The sequence below is a fragment of the Gymnogyps californianus genome, chromosome 2 (genome assembly GCF_018139145.2).
Source record: "Gymnogyps californianus isolate 813 chromosome 2, ASM1813914v2, whole genome shotgun sequence".
Classification (NCBI taxonomy): Eukaryota; Metazoa; Chordata; class Aves; order Accipitriformes; family Cathartidae; genus Gymnogyps; species Gymnogyps californianus.
In genome coordinates, this window is record NC_059472.1 from 102,006,440 (window position 1) to 102,023,492 (window position 17,053).

The following is a 17,053-nucleotide window of genomic DNA, read 5'->3' on the forward strand; positions in this document are numbered from 1 at the left end:
AGAAGAGGAATGTTGTTTTAGTAGTACCTATCTGCAATTGAATTTCTATGTTCAGATGCTCCCATACATACTCATTTGTGACAGAGGTGCAGCAAAAAGCAACAATGAAAAAATGTTCATTGTTGTCAGGTGAGTATTTTTCTTGATTTCTTATTCTTATTTATTCCTACAACAAACAATATTTAGTAAGACGCTGGATAGTGGCTCTACAGTCCGGGGAAAGAATTCTTACAGCATTTTTTGGCTTCAGACTGAAGGGATGAATGAAAACTGCAACGGCAAGTGCTTTCCTATGGAGCTTCTTCAAGAGTTATGCTCTGTCTCACCTCTTCTCCAGCTCCATAATCCCACAGAAAGAAAGACTGATGAAATCTCAGGAGGATCCAGACTGCTTCAAGCTCTGAATTCCCCAAAGCCTTGTGAGGGTTACCAGGAAAGGGAACACTTGGAGCCTGATAACAGCTCTACTGAAGAGAGGTAGCTAGTGTCTCAAAAAAGCGGTGAACCAACTCAATCTGCCCTAAGCAAAGTCAAATGATACAGCTGTTGAAACACTGGCACCTACTTTATGGCTAACCTCTACAGCTAGCAGCAATGGAGCCACACAAATACTAAGGACAAGAGAACATTTTCAGCAGAAAAAATTTCATGGTGAAATTACATGAGGGAGGATATTCTCAGAAGGCTCAGCTCTTTGGAAATCAGGTCCAGAGAGTATGGGTAGGAGAAAGGCAGAGTGGTCAGGTTTGGATCAGAATCTTAGAAAGGATGACTGATAAATAGAGTGTGGGGTTTCTGATTTTGTACTTGGCCAAGGTCTATTTCATAAAGTAAGCAGCTCAGTCCTCAGCTGGTTTCACCAAAGATAAGAAAAGGTGGTACTGTATTTCTACAGTACTTTTTCACCTCTGTGACTTTGTTGCAAATGGACAAATAAAACCAATACAATTTAAGACAATGTTAAGACTGCTGTAAATTATGCTTCTTGCATAATGGCTCTTAATAGCCAAGGATCTTCATCTTCAGAGTTACCCACTCTGTCCTGTCCCCTTACCCATGCCAGCTATGTTGTCTTTGCAGCCCCTGAGAATTCATTTGTGTGAAAGGGAGTCCACTGACCATTCAGGGGAATTTTCTAGATATTTTATACTTCTGGCTAATCTCCTGACAGGTACAGAACAGATTAATTATCAGCAATAGCAAATTTATAAATGCCCAAAACATTTTGACTAACAACATTTCACCTGATACATGTTACCGGTTGTCTCAATACACAGATGTTCAGTGTATTGTGCAGTCAGTTCAGTATGTACAGAAAGAAGCAATGAATTGATGTATGTATAGCTGAGCAAACCTTGGCTAAAATGCAAAGATCATTTTCTGTCTGATGCTGTTTAGTATTTCAGCTGGAATCCTTTTGTACACTTTGATAAACAAGAAAGTTATACAACTTTATTAAATAGTAATTGAGTTACACATTGAACTAACTCATAAGAAATCTATATATTTTAAATAATTAAGTGTAGCAATTAATCGCTCTTGTATAAGCTCCTTTCCTAACCAGCATTAACTGTAAAACATTTATTGCAGCACAAATTACAACATTATACAGTCATTAATGCATTTCAAATTTTAAACTGATTGAAGTTTAGCAGTAGGGATAAAAAAAAACATTGTAATAATAGCCTGCCCTGAATATTTTATGGAAATCAAAGGCATTTACTAACTGCAAGCTCTGTATGTAAGCAAGGAAGTTAATGTGACCATAAAAAAAAATTAATGTGACTTACCACAGAGGCTGCCTCATAAAAACGTTAAGTCAAATTAAAAACAAAATGTAAAAAATCTGTGGCTCATTAAATTGAATAGATTGATATGAGGAATAGGGAGGACATGTGCGTTTATGCCTGTCTACAACATCTTTTTCTTTTCTGGTTTTTTTTTTGGTTGGGTTTTTTTTTTTATTTCAAAGTATCACTGTTGTACAAGGCCCATTTCCAATAAAAAGCCACTGCCTTGGTGATAGGTTTGCATGTGTGTGCATGCCTGTGACTTCTGTCATAAAAAAGTAATGGAATTAAAAAGAAACTGGTAGCAATTTACATATGAAACTGTTGGGAATATTAAAAAACATGTATTTTTCTTCACCTGATACTATTGCAGCCTCAAGCTTCTAAGCAAGTAGTTCCTCTCTTCAGAAAATATTGAATTTCTAATAAGATTTCACACCATTATAGATTGCTGACATCTGACTACCTCAGCAGAAACTGCAAAAGGTGCTTCTAGAGGTTGACCTCGTATGCAGCAGTCTCCTTTGCTGACAGGAAATGTAATAATGCTAGAGCAAAGGAAAAGCTGCCTTAGCCAGCTGCAATAGCTCAGTCATCTTTACATATAAACAACTACAAAACCAAAGGACTGTGTGTCATAATACGAGGTTTTTTCTTCCTTCTCCCTACTTTGGTCATTCACCTCATTTATTCTCCATGTTTCTAAGCATCTAATTTATTAATTTATTTAAATGACAGATCATTAAGACCATTTGCATTTTGAAATTAATAAAGCAGCTCCCGTTCAGCTACATCTTTTTTAATTCCATGCCTGTTCCAAAACTCAGCCTTCTCTTGAGTACAGATGGGTCCTAAGGGCTAAACTGTCACAAAGCAAATGCAAAAGCCCTGAAACGTCTGTCCTGGTCCAGTCATTCCAAACTGAGCATCAGTACACCTACACTCCATCCTATAGCAAGTTAAGCAGCTTTCCTGCTGCCAAGTACTATTTGCCCGTTTTATGTTTTGTAATATATTCGTTTTACTAAAAGCAAACCCAAAGAAACTCACCATGTGCTCAAAGAAAGAGGCTGCAAGGTTTACCATCATCTTAGTTCCCTACTGGCGTTAGTATATTCTGGCTACCATGATTCAGCACTGTAACAATACACACTAACAGGAGCAAGGGTTCTCATTTCTCACTATAGATTGCGATTTTACCTCCTATTATGCGAGGAATAAACCTACAGGTCCTGTAAAATCTCTGCAAATAAGAAACAAGATGATCTCTCTCTCTTCAGCACAGTTTTTGCCTGCTTTGACCACACAGCAGTGATATGGTCTATGTGTCTATGTTTTAACTACAGAGAGTCTTTTAATCCTAAAAGTTGTCAGTAGGAAAACATGGACAACAACAGTTTTAGCTCACAATGCACAGCTGATATTCAGCAGTCCAGGTTTATTCTCTTTGGCAAGTTCATAAATTTATTGAAAGCAATTCAGAGCACGATAGCAGAAGCGGCTGTCATACCTGATGTTCTGTGCAGCTCTCCCTTTAATTAAGGGTTGGCCTTTTTCTTCCTTTTTTTAGCCAACAGCAAAACCAGGAAATTGAAATGATTGCTAACTTCTAAGACATCATAATACTCAAAACTAGATCTGAAAAACTGTGGAGTGGCTCAGCCCATCTCCAGTATAGCACTTTTCCAAATCATAGCAAGAACTTAAACTTCACATTCTATTATCTCTAGAACTTGTTTTATAGTTTGGGTGGGGGGTTACTTTGCAAGCTGTGCGACCAGAATTAAACTACTGTATTTGAATGGAATAGGCTTTAAAGTGAGGGGGCTCCCTTACAAGAATTTTCTACTACACTTCTGAATTTGCTACTTTCCTGTTCAACTTCCTACAGTATACTCTTTACAGAATGTGGTGCAAACCAAAAAGTAAGTAGGTTGGTTTTTTGGTTTTTTTAACACCTCAAACCAAGATGCTGACAATTAAATGTGCCTTTGGTGTCACTTTCATAAGCCCAATTTCTGCTGAACCAGCTGCACTAGTCTAAGCTCTAAACCTCACATTTCCAATTGCAATTACTCTTACATATAATATATTCAATATTATTTAGGTTTCTACCAGTGCAATAAGAGTCCAATCATAACATTAATAGCATGCCTTATGGGTTACAAAAACCAAAGCACCAGCTCACAGTCTACTGGATTTGCTCTAAGTGGTGAATTTAAATCTTGCACAAAGAGCTTTCAACACTAAGAAATTATTTAATCATCTTGATTTGAGAGGATTATGACATGGATCAGCTGTAATATGAATGGCATACTGGTGAAATTCTCAGTGTGTTTAAAAAAATAAATATTCAAAGTAAATACACAGCTAGCCCAACTAAACTCTGTTGAAAGATTAGGTTAAGCTTTAAATACGCTATGAGCATAATTCTTCAGATGTTAAGTCCCAGGAAACAATCACTTTCAAACAGTCTGGCACTCAAAAGAGAGAAGATTCCACATAAATGCTAAACTGGCAGGGAAAAGGACAGTAAAGAATATGGGGTACGTTTTCTACTATGAATATGCTCTTTTCATCTATTTCCGTACACTCCAAAATGTGCATGTGTAAACTCACTGTGCAGTTTATTGGTTTCAGATTAAAATAAATTAATCCCACATCAGTGACAGCCAAATGCAGCCAACTGACAGGCCAAGAGCCTTTTTCACTGTCCACCAGGAAAAAATAAAATAAAAATTGCAAGATGGTGATAAGTGCTTCCTTTACCCAATCCAAAGACTTTGAATTTGAAAGAATTTTTTGGAATAAACCTGCAAAGCCAACTGAGGAACTGCAATAAGCCTTCAGAGTAGACAGTGGAGCTATAGTGATCAAAACAGTACTTGGGAGCAATCATTATCACTGTGTTCCTGGAGCTGGCTTCTAGCTCTCCATCAAAAATACATCTCCATTTCAGAATAAGACTCCTCACTATAAAATGAAACTGAAAATGTCATAATTCAAGGCAGGAATTACATACATGATACATCCAATACTTCAGCATCTGGTCTAAGCTAGATTTCTAATTTCACTGTCAACTGAGAGAATGGGCATCTCCAGACACACTTGTCTCTCCTTGACAGCTGGAGTCTAGAAGCTTAGCTTGAGCTAATCCTCTAACCCTCATGCAGTGGGAGGTAGACAAGATGCATCTTGCCCTCAACAAGTTTCCAGGAGCAGCTGGGATCTGAAAGTGTACCACGGTCAAGAAGACTTTAGGATTTACTGCATCTTTCTTGTTGCCATGGGGAAACAGATTGAAACAAACAGCCTCTCCAAATAAACAGCCTTTTCTGAACTTCTGTTCATGCCTCCTGAATGGACAAGGCAAAGGTGAGGCCAAGTACACTACAGCTGGAGTCTTTGCAAATAATCCTCTTTCAGTTTTTGCTATGTGGAGTTTGAATGCTATTAGCCTGAGCAGCACTTTGGCGAACAGCCAGTAACGCAGACAGACAACGGATGTGCTGAGAAGTCTGGTGTGCTCATGCTTGCTCTTACTTTTCCTCTTCACCCTGCATGGGCAGCACTTACAGCTTGGCATTTGTGGGCAAAGGTAGGAAGAGAACAAAAGCACCACTTGCACACTTCCCTCAATTTCTGTTCCTCAAACATATGGTTGAAGCAGTCTTCAAAAGGCACAAGCAAACTGGGAAAAAAGCTGCAATGCTCCTTTCCACTAACTGAATCTAGCGGAAATACTACAGCTAATTGACTGTATGGTACTAGTTGCCTGCCTAAGAGGGAAGCTGCATCTCATACAGTCATCTCCAGGTAAAACAGAAGGGCCTTAATACAGAATAAACCACCCCCATTACCAGTTTTTAAGGTACTTTCATTATCCACTTCAGTCCCACTAGTCACATAACCACTGCAGGAGTCCATCTCACCCAGAGACAAGGCGACAAACCAGGACAGAATGAGGGAGAGATCCTATTGACAGGGAGACATTTCAAAGCACTAAAAGCATACACGTTAGGAGAAGGGCAAGAGCTTGCACTAATACACAGAGCAAGAGCCTATATTCTACCCTTTCAAGATGGAGTGGATGTTAACGGAGGTCTTCGGTATATGAAGAAGTACTGAAAACAACAGGTGAAGAAAAGCAGTATCCTTAGAAAAGGGCATGTGCCCTTCATCTGCCCTCTGGATCCTAACATACTATCCCAGCAGTATAAGCTCCTTTCATACCCAAAGGGGAGCACGATGGGTCCTCAGCATGCATGTAAATAAAGCACGTAAGCACAGGATAAGTACAAATATGCACACAGCATGTCTGGGTGCCAGTGTAAGCCATGGTCACTTATTTGTATTCTGAAACCCAGAGGCTCAGTATCTTTAAACATTAACTTCATTGAAGCTTTTTTGTTAAAAATTAAACAACGGTTCTTTAGTTTTTAATAAAATTTGTCCAGAGTTTGCCTGTTGGTTTTCTTTCCTTTTAACTGAATTAAAGATTCTTGTTCCACAGTTGTAGCACAGCATTCACATTAACTTGTAATGAATATTTAAAATGCAAAAAACCAATATTCTTTGCTCTGTTGAGTTCTTGTCACACTTCCATTATTTTAATACAAAGTACACTGCAATTGCACAGAAAACTACTTTTGCTTTAAAAAGTCATAGCCCATAAATCAACCATCAAAAGTACACACAAGAACTTTTTAAAGAACATCAGGACATAAATTTAATAGATACGTTCAAAAGAATAACTTTGTATTAGTCAGAAAAAACTTATATTTCACACTCACATAATGACTTGGAGCTACAAAGCACTCCAAAGAAAGCTACAAAGATATGAATTATGACTTGAATAAGGTCTAAAGAAAACTTTTCAAGTTATGAAGTTACTTTATAGAGATGCCTGTTATACAGCTGATGCAGCCTCTTGACAAGCCCACTCTTCAAAACCACAGCACGTGTACACATAGCTGAGTACAAAAGGAGGAGAAAAATAGTCAAACGAGAATGGCAGGTCCTCTCTGCTCCCAAGCTGATTAAAGGAAAAGGCTTGTGATAAGCAGGTGGAGACGGAAGCTAGGAGAGCTTTTGTCTTCCCATTCACCACCTCTGGCCCTATGCAGCGACTCCACAAGAGCCTTGGCAAACCAAGCATTGCCACAGCTGCTCTCTGACAGACCATTTAGCCACATGGAGGAAGTTTCAGAGAGGTGGGAACAGCTTATGAGGGCTGAACTGCCTCCTGTTACACACATTTCTCTCCATGTAGATGCTTCACTGACTGCAGAATGTATCTAGGCCCAAGCAATTGCCCAAATTCAAACAGGAAGACTAAGACAGAAACAGGGGTTGAACCCAGACCTCCAGATCCTGGTGAATCAGTGCCAGACAGAAAGGATTACTTGAGGAAAGACCAACAAATGGCATGGAAAGTAAACAGATGAAGTCAGATAAAATGAACAAAGTGCCACGTGGACCCAAGGAAAAGCATCAGAGAATAACTGGAAAAGAAAGTAGTGTAAAGAGCAGAGGGAAGAACAGTGAAAGGTGAGGAGGGATGGGAGGGAAGAGGAAGGGAGTAAAGCAAAGGAGGTGGAGAGTGCGCAGGGAGGCCAGACCGATTAGCAGTGAAAGAGTTGTTAGGGTAAGCTCGCCACAGCTATCAGGGGTGCCACAGGATAAATTAAAACAAACAGAAACAAAGTTTCACAGACACATAAAGCTTTCTGCCATAATAGTATCAGGAATGGAGAAAACTGCAGGTATGAAATGCATCTGTCACAAACTTGGGGTCACCTGACAATTTTGCTGCACTCAGAAAATACTGATAGTCCCATTAAGGAGTAAATTGACCTATACTAGCTTGGTTACATTCCTTACCTTAATTATGTAAGTATGCTACAAGTAATGCTAAGTACTAACACCCATTATATGTTCTTCCTCTTTCCACAAAAAAGCAGGATCCTGGCTCTGGACTAATCTGATCCTCTCCATTAAGTCTGAATCAGCCTGAGAGTCTTCAAACATTAGCTAGGAACTATTTAAATGCCAATATTTTAACCAAAAGTCCTTTACAAATATTTCCATCAAAAGAAAAAAATAAATGCAATAAGCCTCCTACTGAACCAATGGAACACTCACACCGCCCTATTAAAATGATAGGATATTCAAATTTTTCCACAGCCGTTTCATTTGAGCTGTGTGTACATTTTCTATTATTTCAAACTGCACAGTTTACGATGGACAGAAGCATCCTTAACAACATCGTTACTTGGTAAATGAAGAAGAGAATAAAACACAAAGGTGCAATGGGCACATGTTTATACTCGACCACTGTAGAGATCAGAGGCTTTTATACGGCTTGGCTTATATATTACTTTTAAAATCTGTTTTATCAATATCACTGACATTAATAGATTATTTCACTTAATATAGTAATGCAGATACACTCATATGATCACATATATGCTGAATAATTTTTTTGGTCCAGAATATGTCTCCGTGAAACATATATCAGCCACTAGTAATCCATATAGTTAGGAATGATATACTTCTCTGAGGTTTTATCATTAGCTTTTAGCTCTGTTCTTGCAACAGAGACTATAAATTGTGTCATATGAAATATGAACTGTTTTATCCACATATTGTTTAACTATGATACTGAGAACACCATGTGTGTGAAAACTGCCATTAAATATTAAATAATAGCACTGAACAAAATCCTATGTTTTCCCAATGATTTTTGTGGTGATTTATATATTTTAGGTTTAGGATAATAGCTCCTCCTTCAGAGTAATTATGTGTAAAGCCTTGAGCTTCCAAATCCACATGTCCATGCTTAAATTTAAGCACATGAGTGAGCCTAACAAAGACACAGTTAAGTGAGTATGTGACTGACAGATTGGGTCTCTCCAGGAACACACTCTTTTACTTTTAAGCAAGCAGGTGCCAGAGTCTCAGTAAAAGAAATGAAACCTAGACTGTATGCTTAAAAAGGTTAAGCATGCATGTTAGTGCAACTTGGTGAAAAAAAATATATAAATACACACTTAAGCACATTCTGAAATTTGGCTATTTTGATAGTGGTTCATCTTGACTTCAGACTCCATGTCATCTCCTGCAGAATCCCACACCTCTTCTTGCAAGAACCTTTCATACGGAGCGCCCTTCACCACTGAGATCTCAAAATTCAGACCTGATGATAGTTATAAAACCTTTATCTGAGCCATGAGTTAACAGAAGAAAGCCATGCTGTGGGACTCGGGGATTAATTCAAAACACAAGCCAAATAAAGTGAGACAAACAGAGGAATAGAGATCTTGATGTACTGACTCACATCACAGTATCATCCACCTCTTTAGATACACTTGCAGAAGAAATTGACTCAACTTATTTGGAAATTTAGAAGGCTATGTGTCTTATGATATAAATAAATATATTCACATTTGTGCCCAGATTAACCAAAATTTATAAAACTTATACTCATTAATATATTCAGACAGCAGCATATTTAGACTCTAGTAGCAAAAATTATAGAGACTAACACTATTTAAATAATTGACCTGAAACAAATCAAGAGGGTAAGAAAGAGTATTTTCTACTTCACATCTCTACTCTGCCTTAAAAAGCCTATTGATTTACCAGTATTCTTCATTACTAAATGCATGGTACACTTAATGCCAGTCATCCTAATTTATTGCCAGAATTCCTTAAATTAATTTCCTATGATTTACCCTTCATAAAAACACTTACCAGCTACCATAAGGATAAAACAACATCAGAGATCTGAAAAGGTATTATGAAAATCTTTCTGTGGGAAACCAGACTACCACTTCATTCATATGGAAACAGAAAGTTATTATATGGTAGACACTAAAAGCCTCATTTCAGAGAGCTAGAAGGATGGACGGGAAAGGAAGAAAAGACAATTCATTCCCATCTGTGCCACGTGCAAACTGTCACACTCTTTGCGGAAAAATAAAAATAAATGCTCTAACCACTATGTGGTTTTAGCCAGTTTTAAGCCTCCACTGACGACTATTTAAAAGAAAGGTCTGATTTTCTAAGAAACAGAATGTAGCACTGTAGAAAATGTTGTACCAGATCAGATCTGTGGTTCATCCACACCAGTACCCTATGTCTGACAATGCCAGCATGGGATGCTTTAGGAGAAAAAAAAGACAAAAAAAACCCCCAACCCGAAAACCAAAAACAAACAACCCCAAAACCCAACAGTATCCAGACGATGGCTAATCTATGCTTTGATCTGAAATACTCCCTCTAATTAGCAACTGGTTTAGAACTTGATATGTGAATTTTTACATCACATCCACAGTTTGTTAGGAATATCTATCAGAATGCTGGATATTATTCTTCTCCAACATAGTATTTTTAAATAAAAAGACTTCCTTTTTGATGCAATAAAAAATCCCAGGTTCTTTTGTTTCATGTGTATTTTTTCAGATCCCTAACCATTTTTTTCTTTCCATGAGGTTTTCCTAAATCTACAATGCCCCTTTCTGAGATGTGATTTTAAAGAATCACAGATAAGCTTAAACCATTGATTTTATGTAACATGGGATATTCACTATTCTTTATCTCTACATAAAACAACACCTTACTGACTTTTTAATGACCTCTGCTGTAGTGTCAGAAGAGATTTTTCACAAAACTGGCTTCGTCAATGTTTTTCTAAACCTTTATCACTAAAGTAACACCCTGTAAAGTATTTCAATTCACCATTTATCTACCATTCTGCATTACTTTTGCTTTACCAACATCAACTTGATATCACATCATCTAGATGGTCACTTAGCTTTCTGCATAGAAACTTTGACTTTTTTACAAACTATGAATATACAATGAATTCTTCATCAGTAAATCTTTCAACCCCACCTTTTATTCAGCACTTTGTTATTTGTCTTTGCCATATTGATACATTCAAACAATTCTAGCAATGAGAAAAAAAAAAATTTCCTCAGAAATAGGTTTATTTCCTTAGAAAGAAGTTAGATGCTCTCTACCTATTGCCCCCCTCATGCTTAATGAAATCTACAATAACAAGAGAATCTGAAAGGCTTCAAAAAAAGATTATTGACTATGAATTTTCTTTAAAAAAGACAGATAAATGTATACATATGCTACTAACAGCTTCAGCTTCACAGATGAGCAATCAGCAATGACACAGGTATGAAAGTGTCACAGCAGCCTACAGTATAAACTAGAAAGCTGCTGAAGGTCAACTGGTTCAGTCATCAGCAAGAAGTAAGCCTCTCCCTGATGCACCACATCAACAGTATGGAAAGCATAGCAGACAGCAGTGATTCCCTACAAGATGTCCCCCAGGGATAAAAAAAAACAAGGAGAAACGGAGTTGGGAACTTCTCTTGCAGATCATCTTCTCTACTAGGAGCTCTCCATGGGGTTAATCAGAACAAAGGTTGTCAAAGACAGTCTGGCTTGGGTGAGAAAGCTTTCCCTGCAGAAGGACCATGACCACTGCAGGACACAGGTACAAGAAGTGAGCTTAGCTTACAGATTTGCTTGAAGACCCACCCACTCAGGATACTGATTTCTGCAAAGCGCAGAAATGAAGTTTATAACAACGGGCTGAAATCCAACTTCAGTAGCAGCTATGTTTGGGAACACTTAGACAAGAACAATGACAACACTGTTGCTTGACATACAGAAAGTTGGAAACAGCACCAGACGGGCCGCCTGGTGAATCTGGTGCCTCAGATGACGTACCATAACACGTTTTCCAAAGAACACTGCTAATGATGATCCTCACGCTTTCTGTTCTTATTTCAAGAAGGTGATAAGTACATTCAGATGTACTCCATGGGAACAAGAGATGGGCAGGCAGGTTAAACCCAAGCAGCCTACTGAGCCATGAACAACAAGCTGTAGGATACAGATACGTTAAGTCATCTGGGTATGAAAATATTTTCAGTGTTTGCATGTTTCTAACACTTCTTTCTTTTCTGCTTCATTGGTATGCTAAAGGTCACCTTAATATGTCAAAAGAAGAAGGCAGAGAAGCCAGCCACAACCTGGTCTACCTGAAAGAGGCAAACTAGTTTGTTTCTTTCGTTAGCAAGGAAACATGGTAGTGAGACTTCCCCACTGTGAGCTTTTTTTCTGGTAGAGAAAGGGCTGCACAGGTCAAAACTGAGCCAGGTGACTCTCCTATGATGCGCAATAAAAACAATGCCAATGCTGATGAGGGCAGAATGTTTCAGGCTTTGCTTACTTCAACACATCTACTTGTTTCTCAGATCCCCCACTGACAGAGTTGTAGTCAGTGGGCTCATAAAGCTGATTTGACTGATGAGGCTCTCTAGGGAAAGCTTTTGAAGCAGACTACTCCGCCGCCTACCTCTGTTCCAAAATGTACATCAACCAGCTAAGAACTTCCACTTCCCACCTGCAGATAGATAATTTGGTGGAAATACTTAATCAAGCTCCTGTGCTATATTTAACTCAACAGATAGTCCCATGAGTGAAAAATATTCAGCTAATCAGAAAAAGAAACAAACTTGATAGCAAACCAGGTTATCAAGTCACAAAATAATATGCTGCCTTTGGCAGTAAGTTTATCATCATCACAAATCACACAGCAGTTCAGTCCCTTCAAATAATAAAGGACAGAAATATGGTGTAATGTTGACCTCTGTAACCCTATATTTTTAGGGTTACAGGAAAGCCAGTCCAACTGGCTTTCCCTCAAGGGCAGTATTTGACATGGAGGGTTGGCTGGGCAGGAGGATACTGAAGTTGCAGCACTCCACACTAACAGCTCACAGCTCCTACCACCTGCCTGGCCTGTGCTTCAGGTCACTCCGTCTTGAGGTGTGACCAGAGAAAATGCTCGGGAGACAACAACTGCATAGAAGATGACCCTTTGGGATCAGCATAGTACATTTTCTTTGAACTACTTCACTACAAGCTACCTAAGTTCTGACTACAGTGGAGCTCCCACACAGGGTCAGACCTGAGTGAAAAGACCTTTGCTCTGATTTTTCAAGAGTTGACCTCCTTCCCCAAATTCACCCTGCAAAGTGCTGCAGTCTCTCACAGGCAGACAAATATGGGCAAAAAAGTGCAAGAGCAATCTAAGAATCCTTCGCATCCCACATGGAGATGTTTATTCCCTAGTGCTTTTGACTCTCCAGAGAGAAGCCTGCTGTTCATTTACATGGGAAAGAACAATGAAAAGGAACATACAGTGATAGACTTTGGTTACCAAACATGGCATGGTGTGTTAACTTCTCTTTTACATTCACAGGATTCAATAGAAAACAAATAAAATAAAATATCTGCCTGCATGCCTAAAACCTAGAGAAGTTATTATCTGAGTAACACACAACCTACTATTAGTATATTGCTCAAGAATAGTTTCAGATGTAAAACTACCATCACACTAAAAATTTTTAAAAAATATTTTAGAAAAGAAATGCTGTCTCCAGAGATTCTCAAAGATAAGGGTAAATTTAAACAACTGTAGCTGTAAGTCTAGACATTTCCTATGTCTCTGAAAGGCATTATTGCATCCTAAGGAAATGTATACTAAGTACATTGAAGCACTCAATTTCAAAGTAATTGAGCGGTGTTAGGTACCACTAACAATCTTATGGTGCATTTTAGTGCTTAATGTTAATGATGAAATACATGAATTTTTTTCTGGCACATTAATTATTTCAGTATGAAATAATTTCCTATATTTTTGTGCCACATTCACAACAATAGCACATTAAAAAGTTCTTATATACAGTCATCACTGGATTAAACACTGAATTTTTAGATTTTGCCACTCTATAGGTAAGTTACCCAATTCACCATGCTTCAGAACAAAACAAAAAGAAACTGCAATCAGTGTAGAGTCTTCAGGTTTGGCTGGGTTAACAGGGTGATTATGAAAAAACGTATCATTTGATATGAATGCCTTGCCTGCTTCCTGCAGTAGAAGCAGCAACAGCTATTAGCACTCTTCCTTAGTCCTGCTCGGCCTCCTCTCCAACAGTGCATCTCTGTGCTGGTTTTGGCTGGGATAGAGTTAATTATAGTAGCTAGTATGGGCTATGTTTTGGATTTGTGCTGGAAACAGTGGTGATAATACAGGGATGTTTTGGTTGTTGCTGAGCAGTGCTTACACAGAGTCAAGGCCTTTTCTGCTTCTCACACTGCCCCACCAGCAAGTAGGCTGGGGGTGTGCAAGAAGCTGGGAGGGGACACGGCCAGGACAGCTGACCCCAACTGACCAAAGGGATATTCCATACCATATGATGTCATGCTCAGCATATAAAGCTGGGGGAAGAAGAAGGAAAGGGGGGACGTTCAGAGTGATGGTGTTTGTCTTCCCAAGTAACTGTTACGCATGATGGAGCCCTGCTTTCCTGGAGATGGCTGAACACCTGCCTGCCGATGGGAAGTGGTGAATGAATTCCTTGTGTTGTTTTGCTTGCATGCACGGCTTTTGCTTTACCTATTAAACTGTCTTTATCTCAACCCACGAGTTTTCTCACTTTTATTCTTCTGATTCTCTCCCCCAACCCTGTGTGGTGCTTAGTTGCTGGCTGGGGTTAAACCACGACAAACTTAAATGCCATCCACTTCCAAAAGGACATTTCTGCTTCTCTTTAAATGGTGACACATGCCACTTGCCTCAGTGGGTCAAAAGAAACCGCACATGTTTTGCCAACAGCATCATCTCTTGTCAAAACGTTGGGTACCTCTATCAGTCTGTTAGACCTCAGACAATTCAGAAAATAAACTGGGTACAGAGGCTGAATTACCCTCTCTTATGATGAGACACACCTATTTCAGAACGTGGTTCAGATATATTGCCTGGCTACTATGACAAAAACTATTGCAGCAAGCACAGCTGTACCTCTTCCAGAGAGGGGAAAAAATCGAAAACAAACAAAAAAACCTCTGTGGATTTTAAGGGACTTGGAGCATTTCCTTACAAATTTCCAGCCAAAATGACTAAAGGGAAAGAAAAGAGTCAAGTGGGATCTCTCTCCAGTGCTCCATGCACCCTTCAAATGTTTTCCACGCAATGATAAAACACTTATTTAGAAAAATGCAATAGCAAAAAAGCGTTCCACTAAGAGCTAACAGACTCAGAACAACTGCACATGGTTTCTCACGTGAAATGGTGAATATAGGGTATTAGCTAATATTATCGAGGGCTTATAAAGCAAAATGCAGGAAATGGGACATCCTAATTTTGCTCTTGATAACAGAAGAAATTTTGTCATACTTACTGCAAAGTACCAGAAAAAAAATGGAACCAGAAAGGGAAGGAGAAAATAAATACATAAATAAAACATCATTAAATTTAGTTTGAATCACGTGGCAAAGAAATACATGTAAGCTGAACTAGAATAATGTAATAATAAGGATGCACCTCTTGTTAAAATACAAGCAGGGCTGAAAATCACTTTGAATAGTAGCCTTGTGATGAGAAGCTTAAGGCAACTGCTTCCTGGAATATTTTCCACTTGATCTGGCTGAACAAATGTTAGGGAATTTAACTGGGGAAAGGTAAGTCTGTAGATGTTCACAAGTCTGCAGTTATCACTGTGGCTGGCCTAAAGACTTACAGGCGCATGAGATGGTTTGCTTTTTGTGTTCGGCAAAAGAAAACAGTTCTCACTGGCTTAGTATACATCTCCTCATAAACAGAGATCCACTGAGAGCAGGGATTGCACCCCACCAGAAATCCATTACAGGGCTCTGGATTTCTCATCCCATACTGTTGTCTGAATTTAACCTAGAGACTTCATCTCCCTCAGCAACTGCCTGCATGACCAGCTAGGTCTATCTAGACTTGCAGAACAGCACACACATCAAACTGCCCATTCCCACTTCTGCTAGCAGGTCTTCATACATGGAGGATAAATAGAGGAGCACAGAGAGCTTCTCCCAACATACACTTTAGCTCAAAGCAGAGAATTGACTGCCTTGAACAGCTTCTCCTAGTTACGCAAGACTCACAAAGCATGGAAAAGCTGAAGTGAGCAGCAGTCACTTCTTCAAAAAACTTAGTGGATTTCCAACCATTTCCGTCATCAGGTGGAGCAGCAATAGTGCTAAATAAGGAGAGGTAAATATCTCCCTATATTTGTCTGCTATCTAGCAAAGTAAGGTTTGTCTCTTAGTCACTGCCTGCTGAAAGGACAGAGAAACTATTGCAGCTTCTAGTACTCTTCCCTCCACTGGGAAATGAAAGAAAGCAATCGGAAACCTCTGATAACCTAATGCAAGGCAGACAAAGGCAAAGAACAAATTTCTCTCACCGTGGCAAGAAGGGTCTGTTTGCTTCCAGGAAACATCTGTAGAAACTTTACTTACAAAAATCCTCAGGCCAGAAAAAATAGCATATAGAAAATCACCATAATGGCCCTATACCTATCAGAAAAAGTTATGTGGCTTGGCTGTTCTTAATGTAAGAGGTCTGACTGAGATCTATCTAGTCATAAGTAGAGGTTCAGAGCAGTTCAGTACTCTGAACAGGAGACTAGATCAGAACACGTGGATTTTGAGCTCTGTATAAAGAATTGTGTACTGGCATTTCCCAACAGAAGTCAATGCATCTGTTTCAAAAAAAAAAGAAAACATAGCAATGATTGAAGATATCCAAGGTGGACAACAGCCTAAATGTAAAAGCCTTTCCCTGCATTCTCTCTGTCTTACACAATGATTCTGAGCCTTTAAAAATAGTAAGCCAAGCATGCAAGGCACCCTCTGAGAGGTCAGCTCTGGTAGTCTCTCCGTCATATGTTTTTATCATGCACCACTCAACCTGTAAAAAGTGGGGCTACGCCATGATGATTTCAAGGAGAAGAATATAGTCAGTCATTTCATGAGTTATAAAGGACAAATGTTTCCAGTCACTTTCATTATAATATAATCGTCATTCTTCAGTAAGAAAAAAAACTTGACCGAAGAAGAGCTGGCTAAAATTATGTCCACTTACCAGCAAAAGGATAGAATGGTATTTGAATCAAGACTAAAATAAACCTGAAATTCAACAAGCTAACTCTTGAAAAGACAATTATATTACAAAAGATTATATTTCACTGATCTTTTAAAACTCAAATTTACAAACCTGCTCCTGACTCAAAGTAAATTTACAACTCATGATTCTAGACAGAGGTACAAACCTGTGCTGTTCGATGACATATACTGATGTTTTAGACCACAATTTGTTATTGCACACTTAATTATTAATGCTTGAACAGCAGTGAGAAGAA

General features: G+C 38.8%; 1 protein-coding gene across 1 annotated transcript in view; it reads right to left on the reverse strand.

Moving 5' to 3' along the window:
* Positions 1-17,053, reverse strand: part of DCDC2 (doublecortin domain containing 2) — a 70,258-nt gene that overhangs the window by 19,113 nt on the left and 34,092 nt on the right. The gene's annotated exons all lie outside the window — the stretch shown is intronic.